Here is a 17,226-nt window from a genome sequence, read left to right as displayed (position 1 = left end):
AACATCTGGATAGGATTGGCACAAAGACATTCTTCAAAGCAACTGATATAAATGGCTTTGTGCCAGTTCAAAGCTGTCATCATCCTCAATGGATAGGGGCTATCCTAAAGGGACAATATATTAGACATGTGCACACTTAAATATTTTGTTTCGGAATTTCGCTTTCGTCTGAAAAATACATTTATTTAGTTACTCCTGAAATTAGTTTTTATTTATTTCGTTTCGTTAAAAAATGCATTCGTCCGAAAATCCGAAATAATTAAGGTTGAATCTATCATTGAAGGCTTATGGTGTCTGTCAAATGTTCTAAGAAGATTCAATGGAACAGCTAACTGCAGCTAAATCGTACATTTCTGGTCGAACGTTCCGCCTACAAGCTATAGTAGAATTCTAATGTTGTATGACACTAGTAATAATTATATTTATTAATTATTATTACTAGTCAACCAACATTAGAATTCTTCTATAGCCTATGGGCAGAGCGTTTGACCATAAATGTCCGCTTTTGGTGACTGCTTCGTCGAATCTTCATGTCAAATATTTTCTCTTTATGTCGAATAATCTTGGACTAATAGAGTTAGGTTAGGCACATTCAACCTTTTTTGCTATTGTCTCTATAATGTCAAATCTTTTCTCTCTATGTAGAATAATCTTGGACTAATAGAGCTAAGGTTAGGCACATTCGACCACAGATTCGATGGACACAGATCGATATTGTTAGCGTCATGTCGAATTTCCCATCTATATCGAACTATTGTCGCAACGAAAACGAAAATAAAGCATTTGTTTATGTCGGATCGTTCAGTTTTCAGACTCTATCGTTTGTTAAAACGATAACGAAAATACCCGAAATTCGGACGAAAATGCATTCGGACGAAAACAAATGCACATGTCTACAATTTATGCAACTAAGGCGCAATTGCGACAACATACAAGATTTCTTTCTTCAAGCAGAGGTACTTACCAACAGATTTCTTGAAAAAGGCTATCCATTGGAGACATTGGTCAAAGTGTTGGATCACGTTTCTCTAATGGATAGACAATCATTATTGACCACTAAGAAAAAAACAAATTCAAAGGAGAAGTAGCCTTCATATCAGGGTTCCACGGACAATACAAACAAGTCAAAAATATCTTTGGTACATTTTGGCCTATTCTTCTAAATGATACGGATCTCCAACTAACTTTACCACCAAAACCAAAATTCATCTATCGAAAGGCTACAGGATTTCGAAATCTGATTGCCCCCAATGTCCCAGACCCCCAAAAAAAATCTACCTTTCTTGATGGTTCAGGCTTCCACTACTGTACCAGATGTAAGGCTTTCTGCTATTAATTATTTAGATTTAACACTTACCAAACATCTGGATAGGATTGGCACAAAGACATTCTTCAAAGCAACTGATTTAAATGGCTGTGTGCTAGTTCAAAGCTGTCACCATCCTCAATGGATAGGGGCTATCCCAAAGGAACAATATATGCAACTAAGGCACAATTGTGACTACATACAAGATTTCTTTCTTTATGTGATTGACAAAATTTCTAAACATTGGAGGGGTACACACATGAAGAGAGCGATCTCACAAAATGATACTCAGTGGCTGTACAAATTGCGAAGTATGCAACCATTGGGTATGAATATAGAACTGGATTTAAATTGTTTTCTGGCAAATGATTAATTCCACTTCTAGTCACACCATGTGGGATCTATTCCTCCAATGTCCTTCTCTCAGTTTTATATATTTTTTTTTAATTATTTTTCATTTTTATAAAAATAATTTAACTTCAAATTTATATTTGCTAGTTATTTAAATGTTAGTTTTTTTATATACATTTATTATGTCTAATCATTTAGGGGTTAAGATACCTTTGGTTAGCTATGTGCAGTATTACTTAGATAGTTACATAGTTAGTAAGGTTGAATAAAGACACCAGTCCATCCAGTTCAACCTGAGTGAGCACCCACAATTGTCCCCATCCGCGCACATTGTGTCCCATCAAAATGCCCATCCACTATATTATTATTTTTTTATATATTTAAGGTACCCATGTAGCGCCATCAATCTACGCAGCGCTCCACACACACACACACACCCAAGGACTCTGCAATCCAAGGTCCCCAACTCACACCCATACACCAGGGCCAATTTTTGGACAGAAGCCAATAAACCTAACAGCATGTCTTTGGAGTGTGGGAGGAAACCAGAGTACCCGGAGGAAATCCACGCAGGCACAGGGAGAACATGCAAACTCCAGGCAGGTAGTGACGTGGTTGTCGAACCAGCGACCCTATTGCCGCGAGGCGAGAGTGCTACCCACTACACCACTGTGCTGCCCAAAGTACACCAGATGTTGTACTGCTGTGTGGTCAGCATAAATTATGTAAACCGGCACTGCGGCTGCTAATAAGTAATTCCCCTTTAACCAGTGTGCATTGGCTTTACACTATAAAAAACACGCCCTTTAATGACCATGTACGCTTCCTGAAGACGTAATCACGAAACGTACGTCGAGGCGGGACTTGGTCGCGCTGCTCCATGCATTTCCGGTCCCTTTGGTAATTCCGGTTGGGTTGGTTGGAACACATGCCAGTCAGGGAGGTTGGACGCGAGGCATCATCATCAAACACAGACAAGCCAGCAGCCCCAGTGCTGGGTTAAGGCACTCACACATGTAAGCGGCCACTTGGCTCCTGTATTTTTTACTTCGTTTTAAATAAATAGAATTACGCTATGGGTTTCCACTCTTTTTCTTATATATCCCATGTTTAATCCCCACGGAGGACGAGTTCTATACATCTCCAGTATACACCAATGTAGCAGGCATTATCCTGCCAAAGCTTCTTTTGACTCACTTTTTAATTAAAGTAGTGAAATCCTTCTGGTAAGCAGAATATTTACTCAGAGCTCGTGGGGTGTTTATATAATTTGTAGTAAATAGTGTAACCATCATATCTTAGTGTGTATTAAATATAAGTGATCCCGATAGTTATGACTACTATTGGTATACCACACTTAAAGCCATTTCAATCTGGCCAAAAACTCATGAAAAACATTATTACTATAGACATATATTTAAAAAATCGTGAAATTGACTTATTTTTCTATATTAGGAACATTTAAATCCTATACTCACACCACGTGTTCAACAGTGAAACAAAACATGTGTTATTAATTACAATGTTACTTATGAAAATCAATCCGCAACAATGTAGTGAGCACCCTGAAACATATGTTGCTAATAACAATGTTACTTGCGACTATCAATTCGCAACAATGTGGTGAACACCATACATATCCAAATTAGTGCTAAAAATGTTTATCAGTGGGACACTTATTCCCCTTGAACATCTTAGATGTAGAAACAATGATCAGTCCTTGATGGAAATATGCTAGGTTGATATTAGCACCAATCTTCTTTATAGAAAGAGACACACCGATATTCCTCCTTTTCACAAATATGGTAAAAAAGGCCGCTTACCGGATCAGATGGATCTCAGGTTAGTGAGATCAGATGAGCATGTTGCATTAGCCTGTCGGCCTTAGATTATCACCTGGGCGTTTTCCTGGGAGATTTCCTCAGCCACTGTGCTCCATTTCACAGGCAGATCTGGGCGTTTTCCTGGGAGATTTCCTCAGCCACTGCGCTCCAATACACAGGCAGATCTATCCTCACTGATACAATGTATCTGGTTTCAAAATATTAGTTCATCCATACAGAAGATACACCTCAGTGGGAATAAAACGAAATGGGCTCCATAGTGCAAATGTGTTTTATAGATTTATTCAAAATCTCTTTCACAGTCACTTTAAAACAATTCTTTCCATTGCAAATGTTCACAGCAACACTCCACTGCACATCAGGAACTACAAATTAAAAAACTCCCAAGTATACACCAAACGGAACTCAGATAAAAAATGGGAACCAGATAAAAATTAGCTAAAAATCAGCATACATGCAGAGCGGGAGCAAACCGGCTGACTGCATGGAGAAAGACCAGACAAACGTGATGGCGTCACAGCCTCTAACTCCACCCGATGCGTTTCCCCTAAACAGGCTTCCACTGGGAACGGAGACATTTATATAATTTATGGTGAAGGACTACTCACTTTTTTCTGGAATCTGCACAGAAGATTCCCCTTGATAATTTGATTTGTCTTGGGACTATATTTTTTTCTGGTTTATTGGCCAATTTATTGATATGAGCACATGTCTATATCACATGAATGTAGTGTAATTGGTATTTAGTATTATTGCATTTTTAGCTCACTTATGAATGTTTTTCTATTGTTTTTAAACATGTTTAGATCATCACGTACTATTACATAGCACCCTCTTTATTTTTTATAATCAAACTTTTGAGTATTACTATTACCCAATTAGGGGAGCAGCTTTATTTGTTGTTAGATTAATTTTGGTATACAGGCGCGGAGTACACACATTTTTTCTTAGAACCTTACGGATGTTCAAGGTGGAAGAACGCCCTGGAACAAAACCAGATTGGGCTGGGTGGGGTAAAGAGGGGAGTAATGGAGGCTATTATTTTAGATAGAATTTTAACGTATACATTGATCAGGCAGATTGGATGATATGAGCCCGGGTGTAGGGTGTCTTTTCCTTTTTTGGAGATTAGTCTAATGTGTAACTGTGTTCCTTTGGGGAGATTGGGGCCACCATCCCACATAGTGGTGAAGACATGTTTCAGAGTGTCAGGGATAAAGTCTTTTGTCAATTTGTAGAATCCTGCTGTATAGCCATCTGGGCCCGGGGCTTGGCGGCGGATGCTAGAGATTTAATAGTCAACTGTATGTCCTCCAAGGAGATGGGAGCATTGAGTGTTTCTAAGTGAGTGGAGTTGAGCTTAGGTAGATGGGTCTTAGCTAGGAAGGCCTCTGCCGTTGTCTGGTCGGTCGAATCCTTAGAGTACAGGGTGTATAGTAGTCAGCAAAAAGTTTACTGATTTCCGCAGGTGAGGTAACAATGGAGCCCGCAGTGTTTTTAAGGCAGAAATATGGGTAGGTTGCCTTGGGCCTGAGCATAGTTTGGCCAATAGTTTGCCTGCCTTATTGCCAAACCTGTGAAAAGGTAAGGCAGAGTAAGATGTTTTAGCTGCTGCTTGCTGTTCTGCCCACATGTCAAAACAGGGCAGCACAGTGGTGTAGTGGATAGCATTTTCGCCTAGCAGTAAGAAGGGTCACTGGTTCGAATCCCAACCACGACACTACCTGCCTGGAGTTTGCATGTTCTCCCTGTGCCTGCTTTTCCTCCGGGTACTCTGGGTTTCCTCCCACACCCCAAAGACATGCTGGTAGGTTAATTGGATCTGGTCTAAATTGTCCCTAGTATGTATGAATGTGAGTTAGCGACCTTAGATTGTAAGCTCCTTGAGGGTTAGGGACTGATGTGAATGTACAATATATATGTAAAGTGCTGCATAAATTGACGGTGCTATATAAGTACCTGAAATTAATAAAATAAATAAAACTGTGTTTAGACTGTTGCCAGGTTTGTACATTATCAGGGGTGCGGTTTAAGGTAAGACGTTCGTGCGCTAAGTGTAAAGCATCGCTAGCCTGCAAGTATTGTTGCCAAGACTGTTTCTTAAATTGGATAGTGTATGAAATCATTTTCCCCCTCAAAAATGCTTTACCTGCTTCCCAGAAAAGGTTTGGATCTGTAATGTGCGCTCCGTTGGTAGAGGCATATTCTGCCCAGGCTTCATATAGCGTATGATGAAAATCCTCAATATCTGCCAGATAAGAAGGAAAGTGCCATGTGGGTGAGGGAGATGAGGATTTGGCATGTTTTAAGTGTACCGTTATTGGACTGTGGTCCAAAATTCTCACGTCACTGATTTCCGTGTCATGTAATGCAGATAGTAACTCAGAGGAGGCAAAGAAATAATCAATAGGTGAAAAAGAATTGTGAGGGGGCGAAAAGAAAGTAAAATCCCTATCCGCCGGGTGCATTAGTCGCCATCAGTTTACAGAATGTTTGGAAGCAATGGATTGGGCTAAAAGAGTTTGGTCAGCAGTTGGGGAATTGGCTTTTCACAGCGTATGAATTTGAACACTGGTGCGGTGCTCCGATAAGGACATGACAGAGTTAAAATCTCTGCCTGCTAAATGAAGAGCTTCGGGGGCACTCAATATCCAGGATTAGGGATGAGCCAAACAACCCCCTGGTTCGGTTCGCACCAGAACATAACGAACAGGCAAAAAATTCGGAAGAACACATGAACACCGTTAAAGTCCATGGGACACAAACATGAAAAATCAAAAGTACTAATTTTAAAGGCTTGTATGCAAGTTATTGTCATAAAAAGTGTTTGGGGGCCTGGGTCCTGCCCCAGGGGACATGTACCAATGCAAAAAACATTTTTTTAAACAGATGTTTTTTCGGGAGCAGTGATTTTTTTAATGCTTAAAGTGAAGCAATAAAAATGAAATATTCCTTTAATTATCGTGCCTGGGGAGGTATCTATAGTATGCCTGTAAAGTGGCTCACTTTTCCCGTGTTTAGAACAGTACCACAGCAAAATTACATTTCTAAAGGAAAAATTGTCATTTAAAACTGATTGCGACTGTAATGAATTGTCGGGTCTCGGCAATATAGATAAAACTCATTGAAAAAACGTGTCCCTCCCAGTCCATTACCAGGCCCTTTGGGTCTAGTATGAATATTCGAATAAATAAATGTGTATGTGTAAATAAATGTGTATATTGTGAAAAAAAGGTTGATTAGTGCTGCTGCAACCATAAATGTGAGAAACATCCACTTATTACACACTGTATACAAAAAAGGCTGCGCTGCCACTGGTGAGTGAGTGCAAAAGTAAATCACTTAGATAACTGCAGCTAGTGCACCCATATGTAATGAATAAACAGTGAAGAAAAAATTGAAATTAAAATTAAGATATTGAAAAAAATTCCAACATGAATCCCATAAAATAAACATAAAAAACTGAGCATGAGAGGTCAGATTCAAAACTGGATGGAGTTAGCAAAGTCCATAAAGTTCCTTGATGGAAAAGTCTTTCAAAAGAGGAATACACCAGTCATCCAAACGATGTGAGCCATGTAATATTGTCACCCTGAGGAGCGTGATGACAGGAAAGTTCCTCCACCTCAAAACCAACTGCCCCTTACCAGATCGAGTGATCTCTTGTTAGGGAGATCGTGTGAGCATGTGGCTGTGTCCCCCAGCCACAGGGTCTCTGCTGAGAACGAATCTCAAAGGGTCACCTATGCACTAGGAGGCCATAATCTGGTCTGTGTATGGCCTCCTAGTGCATACACAGATATCCATGGGGACTGAGCGTTCATGCACCTTCTAGAGGACCCCCTGAGAGGTGACCCTTTGAGATTCATTCTCAGCAGAGACCCTGTGGCTGGGGGAAACAGCCACATGCTCACACGATCTCCCTAACAAGAGATCACTCGATCTGGTAAGGGGCAGTTGGTTTTGAGGTGGAGGAACTTTCCTGTCATCACGCTCCTCAGGGTGACAATATTGCATGTCTCACATCGTTTGGATGACTGGTGTATTCCTCTTTTGAAAGACTTTTCCATCAAGGAACTTTTTTTATGGACTTTACTTACTTCATCCAGTTTTGAATCTGACCTCTCATGCTCAGTTTTTTATGTTTATTTTATGGGATTCATGTTGGAATTTTTTTCAATATCTTAATTTTAATTTTTTCTTCACTGTTTATTCATTACATATGGGTGCACTAGCTGCAGTTATCTAAGTGATTTACTTTTGCACTCACTCACCAGTACTAGTATGAATATTAAGGGGAACCCCGAACCAGAATTTAAAAAAAAATTGTGTGGGGGTCCCCCTAAAATCCATACCAGACCCTTCAGGTCTGATATGGAAATTAAGGGGAACCCTGCGCCAAATTTAAAAAATTTGGTGTGGGGTCCCCCCAAAATCCATACCAGACCCCTCCATACCAGACCCCTCAAAAGTGGCAAAAAAGACAAGAGACAGCTTGGGACAAGTCCTTTATTAAAAAAAAAATTAAAAATGTCCTGCGATGTAAATTCACACAGGAAAAAAAAAAAGCACCAACCGTACCGCCTCCATGGGAGGCTCCTGCTGAATGATGCTTCTTTTGGGTGACAGTTCTTATATAGCTGAGGGTGGGGCCACCCGGTGCTGTAAACGGGTGACCCCGCCCCTGTGACACCATGGGGGAGCGTCCATGGCGTCAGAGGGGGCGGGGTCACCCGTTTACATCACTGGGTGGCCCCGCCCCCCTCTGACGCCACAGGGAAACCATGGGGAAGCCCCATGGCATCAGAGGGGGTGGGATCACCTGTTGCAGCCGGGGTCACCAGTTGCAGTCTATAAAAGGTCTTCTTCTAAGATTGCCCTATATTTGGCTTCATCCATCTTCCCATCAACTCTGACTAGCTTCCCTGTTCCTGCTGAAGAAAAGCATCCCCACACCATGATTCTGCCACCACCATGTTTCACAGTGGGGATTGTGTGTTCAGGGTGATGTGCAGTGTTAGTTTTCCATCACACAAGTAGAGATGAGCTTCGAGTTCGAGTCGAACTCATGTTCGACTCGAACATTGGCTGTTTGCTCGTTCACCGAACAGCGAACAATTTGGGGTGTTTGCGGCAAATTCAAAAGCTGCGGAACACCCTTTAAAAGTCTATGGGAGAAATCAAGAGTTCTAATTTTAAAGACTTATATGCAAGTTATTGTCATAAAAAGTGTTTGGGGACCTGGGTCCAGCCCCAGGGGACATGGATCAATGCAAAAAAAGTTTTAAAAATGGCAGTTTTTTCGGGAGCAGTGGTTTTAATAATGCTTAAAGTGAAACAATAAAAGTGTAATATTCCTTTAAATTTCATACCTGGGGGGTGTCTATAGTATGCCTGTAAAGGGGTGCATGTTTCCCGTGTTTAGAACAGTCTGACAGCAAAATGACATTTCAAAGGAAAAAAAGTCATTTAAAACTACTCGTGGCTATTAATGAATTGCCGGTCTGACAATACACATAAAAGTTCATTGATAAAAATGGCATGGGAATTCCCCACAGGGGAACCCCAAACCAAAATTTAAAAAAAAAATGACGTGGGGTGTTCCTCTAAATTCCATACCAGGCCCTTCAGGTCTGGTATGGATATTAAGGGGAAACCCGGCCAAAATTTTTAAAAAAATGGCGTGGGGTCCCCCTCAAAATCTATACCAGATCCTTCAGGTCTGGTATGGATTTTAAGGGGAACCCTGTGCCAAAATTTAAAAAAAAAATGGCGTGGGGTCCCCGCAAAAATCCATACCAGACCCTTTCCAAGCACGCAACCTGGCAGGCTGCAGGAAAAGAGGGGGGATGAGAGAACGCCCCCCCTCCTGAACCCTACCAGGCCACATGCCCTCAACATTGGGAGGGTGCTTTGGGGTAGCCCCCCAAAACACCTTGTCCCTATGTTGATGGGGACAAGGCCTCATCCCCACAACCCTTGCCCGGTGGTTGTGGGGGTCTGTGGGTGGGGGGCTTATCGGAATCTGGAAGTCCCCTTTAACAAGGGGACCCCCAGATCCCGGCCCTCCCCCCTGTGGGAAATGGTAAGGGGGTTCAAAAGTACCCCTACAATTTCATAAAAAAACTATCAAAAATTTTAAAAATGACAAGAGACAGTTTTTGACAATTCCTTTATTTAAATGCTTCTTCTTTCTTCTTTCTTCTATCTTCTATCTTCCTTCGGTTTCTTCCTCCATCTTCTTCTTCTTCTTCCTCCGGTGTTCTCGTCCTGCAGCTTCATCCACGGCATCTTCTTCTCCTCGGGCCGCTCCGCATCCATGATGGCATGGAGGGAGGCTCCCACTGTGTGACGCTTCTCCTCTTCTGACGGTTCTTAAATAACGGGGGGCGGGGCCCCCCTCTGATGCACGGGGACTTGACGGGGACTTCCCTGTGGCATTCCCCGTGACATCAGAGGGGGCGGGGTCACCCATTACATAACCCGCCCCTTTCTGACGTCACAGGGAAGTTTAGGTGGATGGCCATGTCTTGGTGGGTTTGCAGTTCTGCCATACTCTTTCTGTTTTCTGATAATGGATTGAACAGTGCTCAGGGAGATGTTCAAAGCTTGGGGTATTTTTTTTACTAGCTCTGTTTTAAACTTCTCCAAAACTTTATCCCTGACTAGGGATGAGCCGAACACCCCCCCCAGTTCGGTTCGCACCAGAACCTGCGAACGGACCGAAAATTTGCACGAACGTTAGAACCCCATTGACGTCTATGGGACTCGAACATTCAAAATCAAAAGTGCTCATTTTAAAGGCTAATTTGCATTGTATTGTCCTAAAAAGGGTTTGGGGACCCAGGTCCTGCCCCAGGGGACATGTATCAATGCAAAAAAAGTTTTAAAAACTGACGTTTTTTCGGGAGCAGTGATTTTAATGATGCTTAAAGTAAAAAAAAAAAAAAAGTGAAGTATTCCTTTAAATATCGTACCGGGGGGGTGTCTATAGTATGCCTTTAAAGTGGCGCGTGTTTCCCGTGCTTAGAACAGTCCCTGCACAAAATGTCATTTTTAACCACTTCAATACCAGGCACTTAGACACCTTCCCGCCCAGCCCAATTTTTACCTTTCAGCGCTGTTGCAATTTGAATGACAATTGCGCGGTCATGCTACACTGTACCCAAACAAATTTTTTATAATTTTGTTCCCACAAATAGAGCTTTCTTTTGGTGGTATTTGATCACCTCTGCGGTTTTTATTTTTTGCGCAACAAATAAAAAAAGACCGAAAATTTCGAAAAAAAACAAGTTTTTCTTTGTTTCTGTTACATTTTTTTGTAAATAAGTACGCTTTCTCCTTCAATAATGGGCACTGATATGGCTGCACTGATGGGCACTGATACGGCGGCACCGATGAGGTGGCACCAATGAGGTGGCACTGATGAGGTGGCACTGATGAGGTGGCACTAACGGGCACTGATGATGGGCACTGATAGGCGGCACTGATGGGCACTGATAGGTGGCACTGATGGGCACTGATGGGCACTGATAGGTGGCACTGGTATGCGGCACTGATGGGCACTCATAGGTGGCACCGATAGGCACACATAGGCAGCACTGATGGGCACTCGTAGGTGGCATTGATTGGTATATATGGGTGGCACTGATGGGTACTTATGTGTGGCACTGATGTGTGGCACTGATGGGCACTGATAGGTGGGCACTGATGGGCACAGATGGGCACAGATGGGCACTGACAGGTGGCACCGATGGGCAATGACAGTTGGCACAGATGGGCAATGACAGGTGGCACTGAAAAAAGCATTGCTGGGCAGATCTGGGCATTGCTGGGCAGATCATGGACATAATAGTGCCAATCAGTGCCCATGTATGGGCACTGATTGGCACAGATTGGGCACATGTGGATGGCCATGGGGTACATACCTGGCCATCCACGTTGCCCCTTCCCTGGTGGTCCTAGTGGCATCCCTGGTAGTCCAGTGGGGTGATCTGAGGGGGGTCTGCGCTGATAAACAATCAGCGCAGACCCCCCCTGCCAGGAGAGCCGCCGATCGGCTCTCCTTTACTTGCGTCTGTCAGACGCGAGTGAGGAAGAGCCGATCAACGGCTCTTCCTATTGACAGCGCGATCAGCCGTGATTGGACACGGCTGATCACGTGGTAAAGAGCCTCCGCCGGAGGCTTTTTACCAAGATCAGTGTAGCGGTGTGTCAGACTGACACACCGCTCCACCGATCGCCGCGATGCGCGCCCCCGGGGGCACGCTGCGGCATGTTATCCTGCTGGACGTCATATGACGTCCAGTCAGGATAACAGAACCACTTCCCGGACGTCAATCCGCTATAGGGCGGGCGGGAAGTGGTTAAAGGAATAAAAGTAATTTAATTTAAAAACTGCTTTAATGTAATGTCGGGTCTTGGCAATATGGATGAAAATCAGTGAGACAAATGGCATGGGTACCCCCAAGTCCATTACCAGGCCCTTTGGGTCTTGTATGGATAGTAAGGGGAACCCCGCAGCCAAATTAAAAAAGGAAAGGTGTGGGGCCCCCAGGCCCTATATACTCTGAACGGCAGTATACAGGCGGTGCAAACAAGACAGGGACTGTAGGTTTGTTGTTAAGTAGAATCTGTTTGTAATTTTGAACTGGTACATTTTTAACGTGTTTAGCTCCAGCCAAAAAATCTATTTTAAGCTTTTTGGTAAACCTAGGGAAGGGTTATCACCCCGTGACATTTGTTTTGCTGTCTGTGTGCCTCTTCAGAAGATTTCACCTCACTTTTTGTCCCAATGACAAATATTTTTTGAACATTTGGGGTTTTTTGTGAAACAAGAATTGGTGATAAAGCATCAGTGGAAAGGAGAAAAGTTTTTCCCATATTAACTCTTACAGGAGAGAATTTCCCTTCCTAGGGGTAGATTTCATCTCACTTCCTGTTGTCTCCTTCCGTTTGCAAGTAGGAGTCTTTTGTAAGTTGTAGGGGCCTGTACTATATACTCAGCAGAAATTTGGGCCTTAGGTGTTGTTGTGGCCACAACACTGTAAGCCCTCACAGGGCCCTGCTGTGAAATATTAGATCAAGAACTCTAATTACATGTCCCTGTTGAACAGGGGCTGAAAAATTGGGCCTTAGGCACTGGTGCTGGTGCCACAACACTGGAAACCCTCACAGATACATTAGTTGGAGCGCAGGAACTAGCCCTGCTGCAAAGAATTGCATCAAAAATTGTAATTACACGCCCCTGTTAAACAGGGGCTGAAAAATTGGGCCTTAGGCACTGGTGCTGGTGCCACAACACTGCAACCTCTTACAGATACTCTAGTTGGAGAGCAGGAACTAGCTCTGCTGCAAAGAATTGCATCAAAAATTGTAATTACACGCCCCTGTTAAACAGGGGCTGAAAAATTGGGCCTTAGGCACTGGTGTTGGTGCCACAACACTGCATCCCCTCACAGATACTCTAGTTGGAGCGCAGGAACTAGCCCTGCTGCAAAGAATTGCATGAAATATTGTAATTACATGCCCCTGTTAAACAGGGGCTGGAAAATTGGGCCTTAGGCACTGGTGGCGGGACTGGTGGCGCCCAGAACCAAAAATGTTCTTACAAGCTATCATCATGATCATTGAGGAGGAAGGATAATTACTCAGTATAACAGGATAGTCACTCAGCATCAGCATAGGCAGTATTTGAAGGGATCTGACATTTCAAAAAAATGTATTCGGTTACATCAGCATCAGGTGCTTGGTAGCTGGTGGTGATCCAAGAATAATTCATTTTTATGAAGGTCAGTCGATCGACCGAGTAGGTGGACAGATGCACCCTGTGATCAGTTACAAAGCCTCCAGCAGCACTGATTGTGCGTTCCGAAAGAACGCTGGATGCAGGACAGGCCAGTAGCTCAATTGCATACTGTGCAAGCTCTGGCAAGTGATCCATCCTCAAGACCCAGTAACCCAGATGATTTTCAGTGGGAAAGGTGTCCAAGTATTGATCCCCCTCCTTGATACCACGAATACGAGGATCCTTCCATAGGCTTTGCAGGATCAGGAAGGCCATGCAGCGTAGGTTTGCTGAGGCATTCGGTGCGGAGTCCTCTGGGTCACTAAGGACGACATGATCCGCAGCCACCTCCTCCCAGCCACGTACAAGTCCATGTGTTTCTTGGGACTGTAAATGATCCCTTAAAGACTGCTGCTGATGCTGAGTGCCAGGCTCCACCTCCATACTGACACAATCCTCCTCCTCCTCCTCCTTGTCCTCTTCCTGTGTGATCGGCGGGCACGCAGGAACACTGTCTGGATAAAGGGGCCTTGAGAGCTAAGGAAGTCCTCCTCTTCCTGCCTCTGTTCTGCCTCAAGTGCCCTGTCCATTATTCCATGCAGCGTGTGCTCCAACAGGTGGACAAGAGGGACAGTGTCACTGATGCATGCACTGTCACTGCTCACCATCCTCGTGGCCTCCTCAAATGGTGACAGGACAGTGCATGCATTCCTGATCATGGCCCACTGGCGTGGCGAAAAAAAAACAAGCTCCCCTGACCCTGTCCTGGTGCCATAGTCGCACAGGTACTCATTGATGGCCCTCTGCTGCGTGTGCAGCTGCTGCAGCATTGCCAACGTTGAGTTCCACCTGGTGGGCATGTCACAGATTAGGCAGTTTGGGCAGGTTAAATTCCTTTTGGAGGTCCGCCAGCCGAGCACTGGCATTATATGACCGGCGGAAATGCACACAGACTTTCCTGGCCTGCCTCAGGACATCCTGGAAGCCCGGGTACCTGCCCAAGAACTAACATTAAAATAATGTAGCTGCCTGCGGTAGTGATAGGATCAGGAAAACACCACCAACCTTCTACAGGTAGCTTTAGCTGAACACTGTGAAGAGGATGCACTACACTAATGTTAAAATAATGTAGCTGCCTGCGGTAGTGATAGGATCAGGAAAACACCACCAACCTTCTACAGGTAGCTTTAGCTGAACACTGTGCAGAGGTCGCACTACACTAACGTGTAAATAATGTAGCTGCCTGCGGTAGTGATAGGATCAGGAAAACACCACCAACCTTCTACAGATAGCTTTAGCTGAACACTGTGCAGAGGATGCACTACACTAACGTTAAAATAATGTAGCTGCCTGCGGTAGTGATAGGATCAGGAAAACACCACCAACCTTCTACAGGTAGCTTTAGCTGAACACTGTGCAGAGGTCGCACTACGCTAACATGTAAATAATGTAGCTGCCTGCGGTAGTGATAGGATCAGGAAAACACCACCAACCTTCTACAGGTAGCTTTAGCTGAACACTGTGCAGAGGTCACACTACACTAACGTTAAAATAATGTAGCTGCCTGCGGTAGTGGTAGGATCAGGAAAACACCACCAACCTTCTACAGGTAGCTTTAGCTGAACACTGTGAAGAGGACGCACTACACTAACGTTAAATAATGTAGCTGCCTGCGGTAGTGATAGGATCAGGAAAACACCACCAACCTTCTACAGGTAGCTTTAGCTGAACACTATGCAGAGGTTGCACTACACTAACTTGTAGCTTTAGCTGAACACTGTTCAGAGGACACACTACACTAACTTGTAGCTTTAGCTGAACACTGTGCAGAGGACGCACTACACTAACTTGTAGCTTTAGATGAACACTGTGCACTACACTAACTTGTAGCTTTAGCTGAACACTGTTCAGAAGACTCACTACACTAACTTGTAGCTTTAGCTGAACACTGTGCAGAGGTCGCACTACACTAACTTGTAGCTTTAGCTGAACACAGTGAGGAGGATGCACTACACCAACTTGTAGCTTTAGCTGAACACTGTGCAGAGGTTGCACTACACTAAATTGTAGCTTTAGCTGAACACTGTGAGGAGGACACATTACACTAACTTGTAGCTTTAGCTGAACACTGTGAGGAGGATGCACTACACTAACTTGTAGCTTTAGCTGAACACTGTGCACTACACTAACTTGTAGCTTTAGCTGAACACTGTTCAGAAGACGCACTACACTAACTTGTAGCTTTAGCTGAACACTGTTCAGAGGACGCACTACACTAACTTGTAGCTTTAGCTGAACACTGTGAGGAGGACGCACTACACTAACTTGTAGCTTTAGCTGAACACTGTGAGGAGGACGCACTACACTAACTTGTAGCTTTAGCTGAACATTGTGCAGAGGTCGCACTACACTAACTTGTAGCTTTAGCTGAACACTGTGAGGAGGACACACTAAACTAACTTGTAGCTTTAGCTGAACACTGTGAGGAGGACGCACTACACTAACTGTAAATAGTCTAGCTGCTTGACTGTGGTACTAATAGGATCAGAAGAACACCAGCAATTTTCTTCAGGTAGCTGTAAATAACAACACAAGCCTGCCTGTCAGTAGGAAGATAATAACAGGAACGGATCTAGCTAAACTGAATACAGTGTGTATATATATATATATATATATATATATATATATATATATACACAACACCTGGGATGCATATATATATATATGTATATATATATATATATATATATATATATATATATATATATATATATATATATATATAAATTAAATATATATATATATATACACAACACACTGTAAGTGCAGCTAACTGACTGACTGACTGTCCTGCCTAATCTATCTAACTTAAATCAAATTACACTGTCTCTCTTTTTCTGTCTTTCAATGCTGGAGCACATACTACACAGGGCCGCCATGCAGGCGGCCTTATATAGTGTGGGGTGTGTACTAAACCCCCTGATCCATAATTGGCCAAAGCCACCCTGGCTTTGGCCAATTACAGCTCTCTCTACAGACGAAGCTGTGATTGGCCAACCAAGCATGCGGGTCATGGTGCATGCTTGGCCAATCATCAGCCAGCAATGCACTGCGATGCCGCAGTGAATTATGGGCCGTGACGCGCCACGCAAATTTGGCACGAATGGCCCATATCGTTTGGAATTCGGCGAACAGACGATGTTCGAGTCGAACATGGGTTCGACTCGAACACGAAGCTCATCCCTATCCCTGGCCTGTCTGGTGTTTTTCTTGGCCTTAATTATGCTGTTTGTTCACTAAGGCTCTCTAACAAACCTCTGAGGGCTTCACAGAAGAGCTGCATTTATACTGAGATTAAATTACACACAGGTGGACTCTACTTACTAATTAGGTGACTTCTAAAGGCAATTGGTTCCACTAGATTGTAGTTAGAGATATCAGAGTACAGAGGGCTGAATACAAATGCACCACTTTTTACATATTTATTTGTGAAAAATGTTGAAAAGCATTTATCATTTTTCTTCCACTTCACAATTATGTGCCACTTTGTTTTGGTCTATCACATAAAATCCTAATAAAATACATTTACGTAGAAAATTTCATGGGGAATGACACTTGAGGTGATTGTAGCCATATTAGTGCAAATTGAAAATTGAGTACTGTCCATGATACTTTTTTTATTTGCACTAACATACAATTTTTCAGGACAAGCTTTCGGGGTATGTCCCCTTCTTCAAGGTCCAAGCAGTAAGGGGAATGAATACTTTTTCAAGGCGCTGTAGAAAAGACCAGCTTAGACTTTGATTAATAAATATTTCTTTAGCAATCAGTTTAAGTATCATGCTACGCAATGAGTTAATCTGTTCAGATTTGCACTGCCAGTGATCCTGTAAATGTGAATAAAGTATAAAATCCATATCTGTGAATGAAAGAACTTT

The sequence above is a fragment of the Aquarana catesbeiana genome, linkage group LG10 (genome assembly GCF_042186555.1).
Source record: "Aquarana catesbeiana isolate 2022-GZ linkage group LG10, ASM4218655v1, whole genome shotgun sequence".
Lineage (NCBI taxonomy): Eukaryota > Metazoa > Chordata > Amphibia > Anura > Ranidae > Aquarana > Aquarana catesbeiana.
This window is presented reverse-complemented; position numbering follows the sequence as displayed.